Source organism: Delphinus delphis, unplaced genomic scaffold (assembly GCF_949987515.2).
Source record: "Delphinus delphis unplaced genomic scaffold, mDelDel1.2 scaffold_124, whole genome shotgun sequence".
Lineage (NCBI taxonomy): Eukaryota > Metazoa > Chordata > Mammalia > Artiodactyla > Delphinidae > Delphinus > Delphinus delphis.
In genome coordinates this window covers 6,911-22,965 of record NW_027192745.1, presented here as the reverse complement: position 1 = coordinate 22,965, position 16,055 = coordinate 6,911, and the positions used below count along the sequence as shown (strand labels likewise).

At 45.5% G+C, this 16,055-nt stretch overlaps 1 long non-coding RNA gene across 1 annotated transcript; it reads left to right on the top strand.

Moving 5' to 3' along the window:
• The first annotated feature begins 14,233 nt into the window (after window positions 1-14,233).
• On the top strand, window positions 14,234-15,746 carry LOC132419276 (uncharacterized). The gene is made up of 3 exons (XR_009518166.1): window positions 14,234-14,417; window positions 14,716-14,822; window positions 15,179-15,746. It is a non-coding gene; the product is annotated as an uncharacterized lncRNA (long non-coding RNA).
• The last annotated feature ends 309 nt before the right edge of the window (window positions 15,747-16,055 follow it).

The following is a 16,055-nucleotide window of genomic DNA, read 5'->3' as shown; positions in this document are numbered from 1 at the left end:
TCAAACTCTTCCAAAAAATTGCAGAGGGAGAAACACTCCCAAATTCACTGTATGAAGCCACCATCACCCTGATACCAAACAAAACCAGAAAAGATATCACAAAGAAAGAAAATACAGGGCAATATCACTGATGAACATAGATGCAAAAATCCTCAACAAAATACTAGCATACAGAATCCAACAGCACGTTAAAAGGATCAGACACCATGATCAAGTGGGATTTGTCCCAGGGATTCTTCAATATACGCAAATAAAACAATCTGATACACCACATTAAGAAATTAAGGAATAAATACCATACAATCATCTCAATCGATGCAGAAAAAGCTTTTGAAAAAAATTCAAAACTGATTTATGATAAAAACTCTCCAGGAAATGAGCATAGAGGGAAGCTACCTCACCATAATAAAGGCCATATATGACAAACCCACCACAAGCCTCATACTCAATGGTGAAATACTGAAAGCATTTCTACCAGGATCGGGAATAAGACAAGGATGTCCACTCTCACCACTCTTATTCAACATAATTTTGGGAGTCCTAACTATGGCAATGAGAGAAGAAAAAGAAATAAAATGAATCCAAATTGGAAAAGAAGAAGTAGAATTTTCACTATTTGCCTATAACATGATACTACACATAGAAAATCCTAAAGATGTCACCAGAAAACTACTAGAACTAATCATTGTATTTGGTATGGTTGCAAGATACAAAATTAATGCACATAAATCTCTGGCAATCCTATACACCAACAACAAAAAATCAGAAATGAAAATTCAGGAAACACTCCCATTTACCATTGCAACAAAAAGAATAAAATACCTAGGAATAAACCTGCCTAAGAAGATGAAAGACTTGTACTCAGAAAACTACAAAACACTGATGAAAGAAATCAAAGGTGACATAAACAGATGGAGAAATATACCATATTCTTGGATTGGAAGAATCAATACTGTGAAAATGACTATACTACCCAAAGCAATGTACAGATTCAATGCAATCCCTATCAAAGTACCAACGGCATTCTTCACAGAATTAGAACAAAAAAAATTGCAATTCATATAGAAAGAAAAAAAGACCCCGAATAGCCAAAGCAATCTTGAGAAAGAAAAACAGAGCTGGAGGAATCATGCTCCCTGACCTCAAACTATACCACAAAGCTACAATAATCAAGACAGTATGGTATTTGCACAAAAACAGAAATATAGATCAATGGTACAGGATGGTACAGATACCCACAAACATATGGGCACCTAATTTATGACAAAGGGGGCAAGAACATACAATGGGGAAAAGACAGCCTCTTCAATAATTGGTGCTGGGAAAACTAGATAGGCAAATGTAAAAGAATGAAATTAGAATACTCCCTAACAACATACACAAAAATAAACTCCAAACGGTTTAAAGACTTAAAAATGTAAGACCAGACACTATAAAACACTTAGAGGAAAATGTAGGAAAAACACTCTTTGACATAAACCACAGCAACATCTTTTTTGACCCACCTACTAGAATAACAGAAATAAAAACAAAAATAAACAAATCGGATTTAATTAAACTTAAAACTTTTGCACAGCAAACGAAACCATAAACAAGACAAAAAGACAATCCTTAGAATGGGAGAAAATATTTGCAAATGAAGCAACAGACAAAGGATTAATCTCCAAAATATACAAACAGCTCATGGAGCTCAATATCAAAAAAAGCAAACAATGCAATTAAAACATGGGCAGAAGCCCTAAACAGACATTTCACCAAGGAAGACATACAGATGGCCAAGAGGCAAATGAAAAGATGTTCAACATCACAAATTATTAGAGAAATGCAAATCAAAACTACAATGAGGTATCACCTCATGCCAATCAGAATGGCCATTATCAAAAAAGCTAGAAACAATAAATTCTGGAAAGGGTGTGGTGAAAAGGAACCCTCCCACACTGTTGGTGGGAATGTAAATTGATACAACCACTATGGAAAACAGTATGGAGGTTCCTTAAAAAAATAAAAATAGAACTACCATATGATCCAGCAATCCCACTACTGAACATATACCCTGAGAAAACCATAATTCAAAAAGAGACATACACCACAATGTTAATTGCAGCGATATTTACAATAGCCAGGACATGGAAGCAATCTAAATGTCCATCGACAGATGAACGGATAAGGAAGATGTGGCACATATATACAATGGAATATTATTCAGCCATAAAAAGAAACGAAATTGAGTTATTTGTAGTGAGTGGATGGACATAGTCTGTCATATAGACTGAAGTAAGTCAGAGAGAGGAAAAAAAATACCGTATGCTAACGCATATATTTGGAATCTGAAAAAATAAAAAAGGTACTGATGAACATAGTTGCAGGGCATGAATAAATAGGTAGATATAGAGAATGGACTTGATGACACAGGCTGGGGGGCAAAGTGAACGTAGCATCGACGTATTTACACTATCAAATGTAAAACAGTTGGCTGGTGGGATGCAGCAGCATAGCACACGGAGGTCGGAGGTTGGCTAGATGTTTGTGATGACCTAGAGGGGTGGGATAGGGAGGATGGGAGGGAGCCTCAAGAGGGAGGGGAAATGGGGATATGTGTATGCATATGGCTGACTCGCTTTGTTGTGCAACAGAAACTAGCACAATATTGCAAAGTAAGTATACTCTAATAAAGATGTATTTTTTTAAAAAAGATATGTCTTTAAGTGTGATCACAGATTTAATTTTCCAGGTATACTGAAAAAAACCTGAGTAGTGAAATTGCACTAAGGATGACAATAGCAACGAACTTCATTTTTATTTTATCTGCACATTGCACAAGAACTCTTCACCCTGTACATCACTGCTTTTTAGAAGAGAAATTTCTTTCATTATAGGATCCTTTTTTTAAAATAAATAAATTTATTTATTTTATTTATATTTTTTAGAAAAGAATACTTTATTGATAGAAAACTATCAGGAGTTAATGAGTTCTAATTTACACTTGGGAGTAAAGCAAACTCTAAAAATGGTCACATTGATGAAATAATGAATACATAATTTAATATGCTACTGAAAACTTAAGAAAAATAACCAAAGTCTAGAACTACATAATTTTCGGTTATTAAATACAAAAGCATTTTCATGCAACTTCCAGAGATTCTTGCATGTCGTATAACATTTCTTTCTTAAAAGTGCATTCTTGCATAATAATAACAGAAACAAAATACATTTTGTTTTTTTATTATGTATTTATCAATACATTTCATTTCAAATTTATCAATAATGTATATAGCTTAGAGCACATTTCAGGAAATGTCTATATGACAATACTGTGTTATTTGGAGTGTTTTGGATTCTCTAAAATTAAGCTAAGAGAAAATTAGGAGCCCAAAATAATGATTTAAATAGAGATCCTCTTGTACAGTATTCTTGAAAATGGTGCCCCATGGATGTTCAAATAAAATGGCAGATAAATGAATTTTAAGGCACATGTGCAGCAGATTTTCTATTCTAATAAAAGCCATTATTGATTTTCAAAACTTTATTTTCGAATCCAAACAATTAATTTTAAAAAATACTTATTTCATGATAGAGTAAACAGGAAACCTGGCTCTTAGGAAAAGAAATCTAGCTTTACTCTTTCTAAATCTTGCAGTGCAACTTTACAGAAGTTCAGAATATTAGACAATATTTTTAATAACCCAGCCTTTCTGAAAATATACAGCCTAGTCAAGGATCCAGAACTGACAATGTTTTAAATGTCAACTTTATTTTTTAAAGTGCCAACTTTTCTTTGTAAACTAGTAGCAAAATTTTGGAATTATACAATGGACAAACCCTTATTTACATTTAATTTTTAATATCAGTAGTTTTATTTTGCAGGGTAATTTAATTTACTGTATTAAGAAGAAGAAGTCTATGAAAGTAAGGCCATAGTATTATTTACCTTTCAATCCTCATAACAGTTCAAATTCTGAAATATTGGAGGGTCTCAGAAAATAGTTGTTAATAAATGAAAATTTGATTAAGGAATGAATAAGGTGATTTAGATGATCTTTCTCCTGAATGACACATTTATGTGGTTGATTCCAGAGTCACATTTTCCCGTAGGATCAGATGGATGCTATAGTCTCTCCTGTGTGTTTGTGTGTGTATGCCTTAATTTTTATTTTTAGCACCAGTGGAAGTCCTACAACTTGCTATTTCCATTGAACAGTCCATCATCAACACCTTTCCAAGTCAACACCTTTACACCTATAGATTTACTTCATTTAAAAATATCAAAAACTAAATACAAATTAATAATATTGCATTGTGTAGACATACTAGAATTTCCTTACCTGATCCCTCTTAATGGCTATGTTTACTGAATGTTCCGTTTTTATATTAAATAATTCTGATATCAGTAATCTTATTACACATGTATTTGCACAAATGTTGCTCACACACCGGTTTCTTATCATTGGACTTTGCTTGTGGAATATGTAAAGATGAATTTGTGGTCAAGTTTATCATTCATTTCTTGGATGATTTTTGGACTTTTAAAAAACATGTAAAAAAAATGCTTTACAAGGACTCCATTTTGAAACCACAGAATAAAAATCATTCATACATGTTTTCTACGTGTACTTTCATGGCTTCAGTTTTAGAGTCCACGCAGCCCAAGTCCCCGCAAAATCCCTAAGTGCTCCCAGGAACAGGGACCCGCCCGAGCGCTGTGGGCCGCTAGTACGCCCGCCCGGCCGGGAATCGCGTGGGGAGCGCTTCTCCGCGGCAGCCTCCCGGCGACCTCTTCCCAGTCCCCCGCCCTCTTCTTCTGTGGCCGGGGTCGTTTCCCGCGGTACTGATACAGGATCTAGCGCCGAGACGGACGCCCCGGGACGAAATCGGGCATTTGGGCGGCCCGCGCTGTACCCTCGCCGGCCGGCAATCGTGATCCATGCCTCAGACTTTCCCGGACGCATTGCGACCGTCCCTTCCATCCGGAGCTTCAGTGCCCATTGCGAGGGCTGGGACTCAGCCGCCGTGCCCGAGGCAGTGTTCCGGGAGACCGGCGACGCTGGCGGCGACTGTTTCGGTGGCGCCGGGAGGTGAGCAGTTCATGTTGTCGCCAGAGATTGGCCGAGCAGGTCTATAGCTTCTGAGGCTGGCGCTGAGCTCTGGGAAGGTTTGGGTATACTGGATGGGTCGACCAGCACGCCGTGGTTCCCCTCGGGTAACGGGGACCACGGGGCTGTTTTGTGTGAACAGGAGAGTGTGTCCGTGCCTGGCCTCCTCCTCCGTGTGTCCCGTTGGTCGTACATTCTCATATTTTCCAACTCTCCTGGAGGTTGGGAGCAACACGGATGTACGCAGACATCACAAACCCTAACCCTAACCCTAACCCTAACCCTAACCCTAACCCTCCCTTTTTGACCTTCAATGAGCCTTTCTGCATGTGTGTATTTGGGAAGGTTTCCTTGACTTCGAGAATGAGGAATATGTGCTCTTTTATCTCTTATCTGGGCAGGGCCCAGCCTCCTCTCTCACTCCTGATATTTTGGAGTATCTGTCCACAGGGCAGAAACTCCAGCTGTTCACCCTGGGACCCATCTATCCCCTGCCTCATAGGGATGGTGCAGGGGTTTAGACCACAGACTTCAATCCTAAAATCTCTTACATTGGAAGTGGCAGTTCCAGGACTCTGGAGAGCTACTCTGCTGGACCTCCAATGGCAGACCCTGGCCACTTTCATACAGTGCTTCACCACCCAGGCCCTCTCCTGGGCCATCATGCCCAGATCTCCGAGGCAGGTGGTGATGACGCACTTGGCCACACTGTTGAACTGGGTGACAGTGGCATGGATGGTTGGTGCCATGTGCTCATTTCCAAATGTGTTTTCTGGGACCAGATGGAGCCCAGGCACTGAGCGGGAGCCACCTTCTTGAACACGTCCTGGGGAGCAGGGGGAACGTCACATGGGTCTGCCACACACCATCTTTGCATACCAGACAGGGGCGTCACTGACAGTGGGAGCTCAGAAGTGGAGGATGTAGCCCAGCCTGCCCATCTCCACTAACTGCCAGCTCCACAAGGCAGCTCAATTCTGCCCAAACCAAGGGAGCATCTTCCACCCACCCCGGTCACCCTTCTGCTCTAATTCCTTGTTCAAATGCACATTCCTCTGTACAGCTACAACCAGGGGCTTTGTCTGTTTCTGTCCCTTGAGGTTAAGTGCACTTCAGGTGTGTAATAGGTGTTGAGGCTGCTGAGTCTCTGGGCAGATTGGGGGCTGACCCGGGTACCTGGCTGCACACAGTGAGCTCTCCTCCCCCAAGCAATGGACCAGGCTCTGCCTGATGTTCTGCCTGTTCTACCTCTTTTAATCTGCACAGCCACTGTGTGGGAAGTCCTCTCATTGTCCATCTCTACTGATCTCAGGTGGAAAGTGAATTTGCCCAGGTTACGTGGTTGATAAGTGGTGGAGCTGGGGATCTGCACCCTGATCATAGGAGTCCATGCCATGGAAAGGCAGGTGTGGGGCCCCAGGCCCACCATGAGCGCCCACCTACTCCGCACGCCCATCAGAGCCAATGGTCCTGGTGCAGCTGTCTCTAGCACTGCGTTGACCCATCTTCTGACCCTTCAGCAAGCAAGAACCTTGGAGCTGGCACTAGAGCAGGATAAAGAGAAAGGTTCACCCACGCAACTGACTCCCTGTGCCTTCCCCCAAACAGAAACATCTACTGTCTTTAAAAGGAATACCCAGCCCCTAAACCCTAACGCAGAGAATCTTCCCTGCCTGCAGTCCCTCTTACCGTCTGGCTTTGTCTCTGTGGACTCTAAAATCTCCTTCTGGACCAGGAAAATGGGGCATGGTGTTTCATGTCTGAGGCAGGCAAACTGACCTGCATATAGGCCAACTTTAGCCTAAAAAAGGGACAGAGCAGGGGCTGCCAGGTGAGCTGCAGGTACTAACACAACCAGGTGCCTAAGATGAGAGACAGAGCATGGGGGGTCACGTGTGGAACAGAGCCGGATGCCTGCCTCACTCAATGCTGTGCAACGGAAACACCCTCCTTTGGCTCTTGGACCCAGATGATGGCCTCAGCCCACTTCCAACCCCACTGTGGTTATCCTTGCACTGGAAGGCCTGAGCCCGACAGAGATTGTGTGAGTCTTGTCTTCTTACTGACACTCTTCTCTCCAAGGTCATGGGCACAGCATACTCCACCCTTCATGCACATGAGCATCAGGACTGAGCTTGAGAGAGCTTTGTGAACATGTTGCTCACCTCACCTCTTCTGGTCCCCAGTTATGTGTGCCAGAGGAGGTAGATGTAGGGAGGGCAGGTGGAGTGAGATGGGGCTATGGAGGGGATGAGTCTCTCGGGGACCAACTCAACCCCTCTGATTCCAGGGAGGTTGGGACCCTATCCACAGCTTTCTGACTCATTTGCTTCTTTGGGGTAAACCTCCAGACATAAGCATTCCTATGGGAACTGAAAGGTGTGTGAGCTCCAGTGTTCTGCCTGTCCTTGCCCAGCACAGCCTCCAGACTCCCACTCTGTGCTGAGGCCTAGCCCAGTGGTATTTGGGTCGACAGAGGAGCCTGTGAGTCCAAGACCACTCAGAGTTTTAGTTGGTCCTGTGGTTCATATTTGTGTTGTAATATGGGAGGAGCACCCATATCCAGAGGCAGCCATGAGGGCATCACTTCTAATGCAGTCTGGACATGACTACTTAAGATGTCTAGAGAGATGGTCTGAAACTCAGTTTATAATTTAGCCCCAGGGATTGTGTCTGTTTTATTCTTTAAATTTAGTGTCTAGGAAAATGCCTGCATGTACTGGGTACTTAATCTGTATTGCTGAATGAGTGAATGCCAACCAGAACCATCCCAGGTATCTGGGTGGACCTTGAGCTCCTCTGCCTGCTACCAGAAATTCCTAATCTGTCCACACCAAGGACTAGGTCCAGAACAAGATGGATGCAAACACAAAGCTTCTTTGCAAATAGGAAATCAGGGTGATTTTCATGTGCTTTTCCAAACTCACAAAGACCACAGGCCAGTGCTGGATGAGGCAGAGAGTTTCTTCACTGGGGAGAGAGAAATATATATGTGAAGACACACAGCATGGCCAGCAGCCTTCTCTTCAGAGCCAGCCACCAGGCAAGCATCTACCGTGACTTGCTACAGTAACACTAGGAGGTTCATACTTTTATCCACCTACTTGTGAGAAGAGCAAAGTGAAGCTCAGAGAGGTGCGGTGACATTCCAAAGACACACAGATAAAGGTGGGGCACTCCCCACCATGCTGTGGCTGGGGCAGCCCTCACCTATGAAACTGATCATGCAGGACCTGCTGGGCAGTAGTGAAGGCCTGATCGGAGTACAGGAACAGCGTGGTGTAGGTGATGTTTCTACCTGGGAAAGCTGGCACCAGGGACTCTCTCTGATTCTTCCTTGTGCCTGTTTTGAGGGGCAGCATTATTCAGGCATCTTCTGGGGACAGGGTTGTCTCTTTTCACACCGTGTAGACAAGGAAGGACATATACACAATGGCAACACCATAAATCACCAGTAGGATCAGGATCTGGAGTTCAGACCAGAAACTCCTAGTATCTCACGAACTGGTGCAAGAGGAGGACCTGAGTGTCCACCCCGAAAAAGTTTCTATGTTTAAAAGTACAATTTAAGCAGAGGGGGGTAATAGACCGTTGACGCCTTCAAAGCATTCTGTTATCTGAGGAACACCAGCACCTCCCTGTTTTAAGTGCATCATCCCAGTTAGTCATCAGTAAACACCACTGTAGACATGAGAAAATAGACGGTTGGGAATTACAAACAAGTACTCAAGATCATGCAGGTCAAACAGGGAACTGCCCAAAGCACTGGCTGCATGACATTCCCTCTAAGCTGCCTGAGGCTTGGTCTGCTCTTGATGTGGAGCAGAAGGCCCTGGAAAACCACATTCCTCATAGGACCCCAGGCACTTGCCAGATTCATGTTTGGGTTCTAGGCCAACTCTGATCACCTGTAAGTCTTGAGATTTGAGACTCCTCTGCACCTGTTCTGACTGAAGACCAGAATTTGATGTTGTTGGCAGCCTGCCCCTTGCCTCGAAACGTGGAAGAGTTGAACCCATTGACCAGCTCCACAAAGATCTCTGGGTGGAACTGTGCAAAGAACTGTCTGGTAGGTGGGCCAGGAGTGATCAGGAGTCTACCTGAACATTGCCACAGCGAGAGTCCCCATGAGAATTTCTATTCCTCAGTTCAGGAACAGAGAGGCATCTGTCAAATCCCCCAGTCCCCCAGCCAGGGGAGAGAGCAGATGAAAGCTGTAGGGATCAGGTTTAACATGTGTGCAGATGATCTTGGTCTCGAGCCCTCACCTCTCATCAGGCCAGCCACGAACTGGGGTTTGGACATGACAGACCCCCCAGGCTGCTGACACCTGACAACCTGCTCCTGCCCTGGAAGGATGTACCCCTCATCCCCTGGCCCCACCACACCCTTCACACACAAACAATGCTGGGCTGCCCTCTGTTACCTTTCAGTGCCTCCTGCCAAATGGCCAGAGGTATCGGTGATGAGGGCTGAGCAATGTCCACAGCAACCAAAAAGTCCCTCAGCCCAGAGTCTCTGAAAAGTGGGGAACAACAGGAGAATAGATTATTCTCTTGAGAGTCTCCCGTCAAGTGAGCTCTTGGAGGGCTCTCCCTATAATGTGGTTGCCTTGTTACCATTGTTTAAGTTCTGTTGGGACCTCTCACCAAGGAAGTGAGGTCACTTATTCAAGATTTTATTACCTGGGATCCTCCTTTCAATCAAATCTACCCAAATCCGCTTCTATGCTGTTAACTGCTCCACCCCCCCATGTCATCCTCTTTTTTGTACACGATGAGGTGACACAACCCTGGCCACAGCTGTCTGGAAATGTAACTAGGGTCCTAAATTTCAGGAGATAGAACTGAAATCAGTCCCCTTTCTCACCAGTTCTGTGTCCTGGAAAACACCCTGCTCCTCTCAGCTGTTCCTCAGTCTTCCAACCTACACAGTGGAGATCGGGCTAGAATGTCCTTTCTCGGAGCATCACCATGTGCATTGAGATAATACCTGTAACAGCTGTGGCTAGTGTCACGTGTGTCTAAGGCACAAAGGAGAGACTGGAAAATTACAAGAAGGGGTGGGACACAGCATAAAATAACTCAAAAGACGTCTGAGTCTCAGGAAGGTGATATTGGAACTGTCACTTCCCCTTTTGGCCTCATTTTTAGGTCAGCAGCATGAGGGAGTTGAAATTAATGGAAATTCACACATTGTCACCCTTTGGAGTAAAACTGTTGAGTTTCCTGTTATAACTTGAATGAGACTCAAGTGACTCAAATTGGCCTGTGTGGTGGGCAGCCTCCACATGGCACCCAGTGACCCCTTCTTTGCTATACATACCCCTGTGTAACTACTAAGTGGTTAGCAAATACCCCAATCAGTAGATTTTAGCCGAAGTGATGGAATGTCATGCGTACACTTTAATTTCAAAAATCGCTCACCTTCCTTTTATTCCCTCTCTAATTTTCCACTTCTCTCTCTCTTATCCGTGAATTGAGGAATCAAGCACAGATGTTTTGAGCTGTCATATAAAGAGCCTCACAAAGGAGAGAATCGAGGCATTGCCCAAGTCAACACATAGAAAGGAACTCAAACTCCAAATCCAGCCTGCATCCTGAACACTGTGAGTAAAGTTGGGACCAAATCCTCTGTCACTTGAGTTCAGTTGAGGCTGCAGCCCCAGCCTGTGAGACACCTTGATGCAGAGGAGTCCATTAAGCTCTGCCCGTATTTATTACCCACAAAAATTGCGAGCTATTAAATATATGTAATTTTAAATGCAAGGTTTGGGGTAAATTTTAGAAAGAAACAGATACTTAACAGTCTAGCAGACCCCAGGATATGGCCCTGACTTCCTGACTCCCCCTAACCCCCGCAGTTTTTTCTCCAGTTCTACTCATCACTTTCTAACATCTCTGGTCCACTCACCTCTGCCCACAGGTTTCTGCAGCAGTGGTGACTTCTCCCTGACATGCTGCTCCCAGATGTGTGAGGGTTGGTTTGCTGTTGTCATTCTGGTCCCCGTAACTGTCACTCCAGTGAGGCCTCTGAGACCCTCCTACCCAGGGACTCCCCAAACCTCCCTCAGAGCACAGTCTTTATTTCCAGTCTCACATTGGCTCTTTTCTTTCATATGTCTTGCTCCTGTACTTTTGGCCATCTCTGCTCCAGGCTGTGAGCTCCTGGAAACTAGGGAACTCTTGGTCACTTTGTGCCCCACACAAGGGCACCTGGCAGAGAAGGAGTGCATGGTGCATAGTTGCTGAAGGAATATGTGTGACTATCTTGGCGCCCTCCTCCCTTTTAACCAGCTGGACTATGGAGGTGAATGCTACTGACAAGAGTTTAAAGTTGTATGTGTAACAGGGGGGACCACAAAGCCCTCTACGTGGCCCTCAGTGGGCATCAGTGATGCAAAAGCCTGTCTGCTCCTAGGTGACCAGCACTACAACTGTGGTCCTGGGCCTGCACACCCCTCAAAAACTGGTACCTTTATTTGAGTGTCCTCAACACAGAAGCTCTTCAGAGTCACAGGGGCATAGAGTAGAACATACAGGCTCCAGGGCAGTGCAGTGAAAGTGGCCCCAGAAGCTTCCTTTTCCCCACCGTTTTGTCCATCACTGTGGTGTCTCTTTGCTCGTCAGGGATGACTTCAGCCAAAACAATGATATCCCCCCATCCAAATGAGGACCACGAGGCACCAACTAAGACTGGCCTTCTTCCTAGAACCCTGTCTCTGGGTCTGAGGCTGTGCCCCCTTGTGCGCACAAGGCCTCGTTTCCCAGCTAATCCCTCCTCTGCAGGACCTCCGTGAAGTGGAAAGCATTTTGCCAAACTCTCAGGACACAGTGGTCAGTGGTGGAGAACCAAGTTTCTCAGCAGTCTTTCCAAGCATGCAGAACACTTGCAATCCGCCACGGCAAGCACACAATTTGTAGAGAAAGAAAGCCCTTCTCCCCTGCAGCACTGTCTACACTGGGGAATGGGGTGTGTGCTCAGCCTGGGTCTAGAAGATCAGAATGGTGGACTGTAAGACCCCAGGCCCTGTCCGCTGGAGAACACGAGGGAGATGGCCCACGCCCAGGCAGGACTATGGGAACTTGGAGAATCCCCCTCATTCTTTCGACCTCTGGACACACTGCCAGAGGGGTGGACGCCCCTGTTCCATGGCAGAGCTCTCTCCAACATCTTCTTGCTCTCCTCAACACTTACATATTGTTTTCTCTTCCCTAACCACCCTCGCATCATCCCCAGCTGTTAACCCTATTTCTATTTGTACATACATGTGTCTGCATGGAGATGCGGAGAGAGTAATGGCCCAAACTGAGCCGAGTTGGCAGGAATTCACCAGGATCTTAAGGGCTCTTATTTCAAACCAAGCATGATGGGAGGGACTGAGTACTGGCTTAGGGAGCTGGATTCCTCACTTTTATTCCGGTCTCTGCTCACATATGGTGTCCTAGACAAGTCCCTGCCTCTTTCTGGGCTTCAGTTTTCAAATTATATAAAGAGGGTTTCGATGCAGAGTTACGTAGGCACGTGCACAGCCAGAAAGTTTCTCAGGCTCCAGCAACAGTAGATGGGTGGTTGACGTGAGTGAGCTCAGGCAGGCACAGGTACACAGGCCTCCTAACACGGGCAGATGTAGGCGGACATGTAGCAGGAGTGACCAAGATACCTGTCGATGTCCTAGCACAAGCAAGAGACAGGGCGCCTGTACCCCACCTCCCTGCACCAGCATGAACACTGGAAGAAGGGCTCTCCTCAAAGGTGAGCTCTGTCTGATGCCCCCACCTGCTGTGTCTAAAAGGTCCACATTCTCTGGAGCCCTAAGCACGAAGATCATTCACAGTGGAGTGGTTCCCAGCAAGTAAATTGGGGATGGAAGTGATATTTTCTTTGTAGAGGCTCAGGCCCTGGAGACACGCTCCCTGATTTGCCATACATTTTCCCTTTACAACTGAGTGGAATAAACCCAAGGAACATACCCGTAGTTGAAAGCACATGTTGTTGTTGGACAATCCACAGATCGAAGGTTGCTGGGTCCCTGAATCTCTTATTGGAAGAAAATCAACAAGCAGAATCATTGCTATTTCAAAGCCTTTGTTGAGCTGTTATATGATGTGAGTGTAAGTTTATGAAAGGTTCAAACAACTGATATTTTCATGTATATCTGTTAAGCAGCTAATTTTAAAGTCTGTAACAAAAGTATGTTCTGAAGAAATTTTTTCAAGAAAAATTACTTTCCAAACTCTGAAAACAGAAAATCCCACATGAAGTTCTGAAAGGATAAGTTTTAAAATGTAATTCATGAGTTTGTTTATTTAAGAAACTGATTATGAATTTTGTAAATAATTTTGGATATTAGAAATGTGTATCTTAAATACATTATCATTTTGTTTTCTGATATTTTATATTTAACGTATTTTACATTACTTTCTTGTGCATAAAATATAATTGAATAAAGGTGGTCATAAGCAGAATGTTTTTTCTTGTTTCCTTAATTTTTGAGAGGATTTGCTAAATGAGGGAAAACACAGTTTGATTCCCTCCCTGACAAGCTCCAAGGTATGCCAGCTGTATTCCACTGCCTCAGATAGCTAACGGTTTCTTGGAATTAACTGTGGACTCCTATTCTCAAATGAGGAAAAGTCCATAGATTTTCTACTCCCATCTTCTGTTTCAGTTATTTGTGTTTGTGATCAACTCTGTATATTACTATAGAGAATTTTATTCCAAGCAGAGGAGCTGTCCTCTGTGTCTAACAGGTTGAAGATCCAGTGGAGAATCTGATGATGGAAATTGGTTGCTCTTTTCTAGGGACCTGAAATTGATGCTGTCATTGTAGCATAGAATAGAGGTTATTATCATTTTTGGGGGGGATGACCTAAAACCCAGATAACATGGCTCCAAAGAGTGGGGCACATCCCAGGCAAGAGAGCCGGCATGGCTTGAACAGAGCATCACCAGTGCCATCAGCAGAGAGTCTGAGGCACTGAGATTTTGAGTAACTTAGCATCCTGGCTGGGAGGGGGCACATGTTCTCCAGTGAGTTCGAGCATCCTACACTTCCCCCAAGGGCCTGCAGGGGGGGCACGAAGCCACTATGTCACAGGCGATGGGGCGCATGCGCAACTGCACCCGCACTCGATGGGCGGTCTTCCCTGAGGACGGAGTGGAGGTGCCATGGCTGTTGCGGGCCCGCGTGTGGGGCTGGCTGGTCTGCGGGAGGACGATGTTCCCCACCCGCGCCCCGGCCGGTGCAAAGGGGCTGTGCCCGTTCCTCGACGCTCCGCGTCTTCCTTTCCGGCCGCCCCGCGCGGTGTATCCCCACCTTCTCAGGTAACGTTCGATGTCGCTTGTTGTCCCTCGGATCCGGTCTCCGAGGGGCCGGCGGCGTGGAGGCTGTTCCCGGCGGGGCGTCTATTCCGGACGCGGGGCGGTTGGCGGGAGGAGCTCCGCCCAAGGCGGAGCGCGGGAAGCGCGTGCCCTCGTGGGCGGCGCGGCTGGGCCCCGGACCCTCGGGCCGCGGGGAAGGAGCTGGGGCGCGGGCGACCGGGAGAGTTCACCGTCGCGGACTGACTCTGCTGCGTTTCCTCAGACGCCCCCGGAAGGTTGTAAAAATGTCCCCTTTTTTTAGCGGCCAAGAGAAATGTTTCCGCCCCTTGTCCTCAACCGCACGGAATTATCCACTTATTCCTTTGTTCAAAGACCTTAACTAACAGACTATACACGGATGATGTGCAGGTAAGGTGGATCTAGTTTAAAACGTATTGAAAGAGTAAAAAAACAGGGCTTCCCTGGTGGCGCGGTGGTTGAGAGAGTCCTCCTGCCGACGCAGGGGACACGGGTTCGTGCCCCGGTCCGGGAAGATCCCACATGCCGCGGAGCGGCTGGGCCCGTGAGCCATGGCCCTGAGCCTGCGCGTCCGGAACCTGTGCTCCGCAACGGGAGAGGCCACAACAGTGAGAGGCCCGCGTACCGCAAAATAAAAATTAAAAAAAGAGTAAAAAAAACAGTGTAGTAAAACACACTATGTTAAGTTTTATACTTTAAACATGTCAGAATCAGAATTTATTGTATTTTACTTTTCCATCTTAAAGGAATAAAATTATTTGGAGCGTATTGTCAGCTATGGATCGGCACTTGCCTTCTACCTCGACAAGGATTAAATCAGGTGCTGGTGCAGCTGCTGCAGCCGCTGACCTTCAACACCCCCTGAAAGGAGTTCAGGGTGGAGAGCGGAAATAACGTGCTCTGTGCTCTGGGAAAGCTGGCAGGACAGCTCTTCAGAGAGTTAGATACTTTCAGGAGCTGATTTTATGAGCCCAGTTCTTGTATCTCCTCGTGTCTAGAGAAGCACTGAAATCCTTCATGGTGACGTCACTAGCCGGAGCCTGCATGAGACGAGCAGAAACCTTCTGCAAAAATTATATGTGCTCGATTGCGTGTACTCCCCCTTCACCAAAATTACATATATACTGGCCTTCCCCCTGCCTCTTTGGAACAGTTTCTTGGAGCCATCTGAGATTCTGTCTCCCAGGATATAGTCTTTATTTTGCCCCCAATAAAACTTAACTCACAACTTTCATGTTGTGCTATTTTCTTTACGTCACCAATATTTATTATTTATTTATTTTTACAAATAATTCTTTTTTAAATTTATTTAATTTATTTTATTTTTGACTGCATTGGGTCTTCGTTGTTGCATGGGCTTTCTCTAGTTGTGGCAAGCGGGGGCTACTCTGTTGTGGCGCACGGCTTCTCATTGCGGTGGCTTCTCTTGTTGCAGAGCACGGACTCTAGGTGCCTGGGCTTCAATAGTTGTGGCTCGCAGGCTTAGAGCGCAGGCTCAGTAGTTGTGGCTCACAGGCATAGTTGTTCCCCTGTATGTAGGATCTACCCTGACCCGGGCTCAAACCCGTGTCCTCTGCATTGGGGGGTGGATTCTTAACCACTGCACCACCAGGGAAGCCCCAC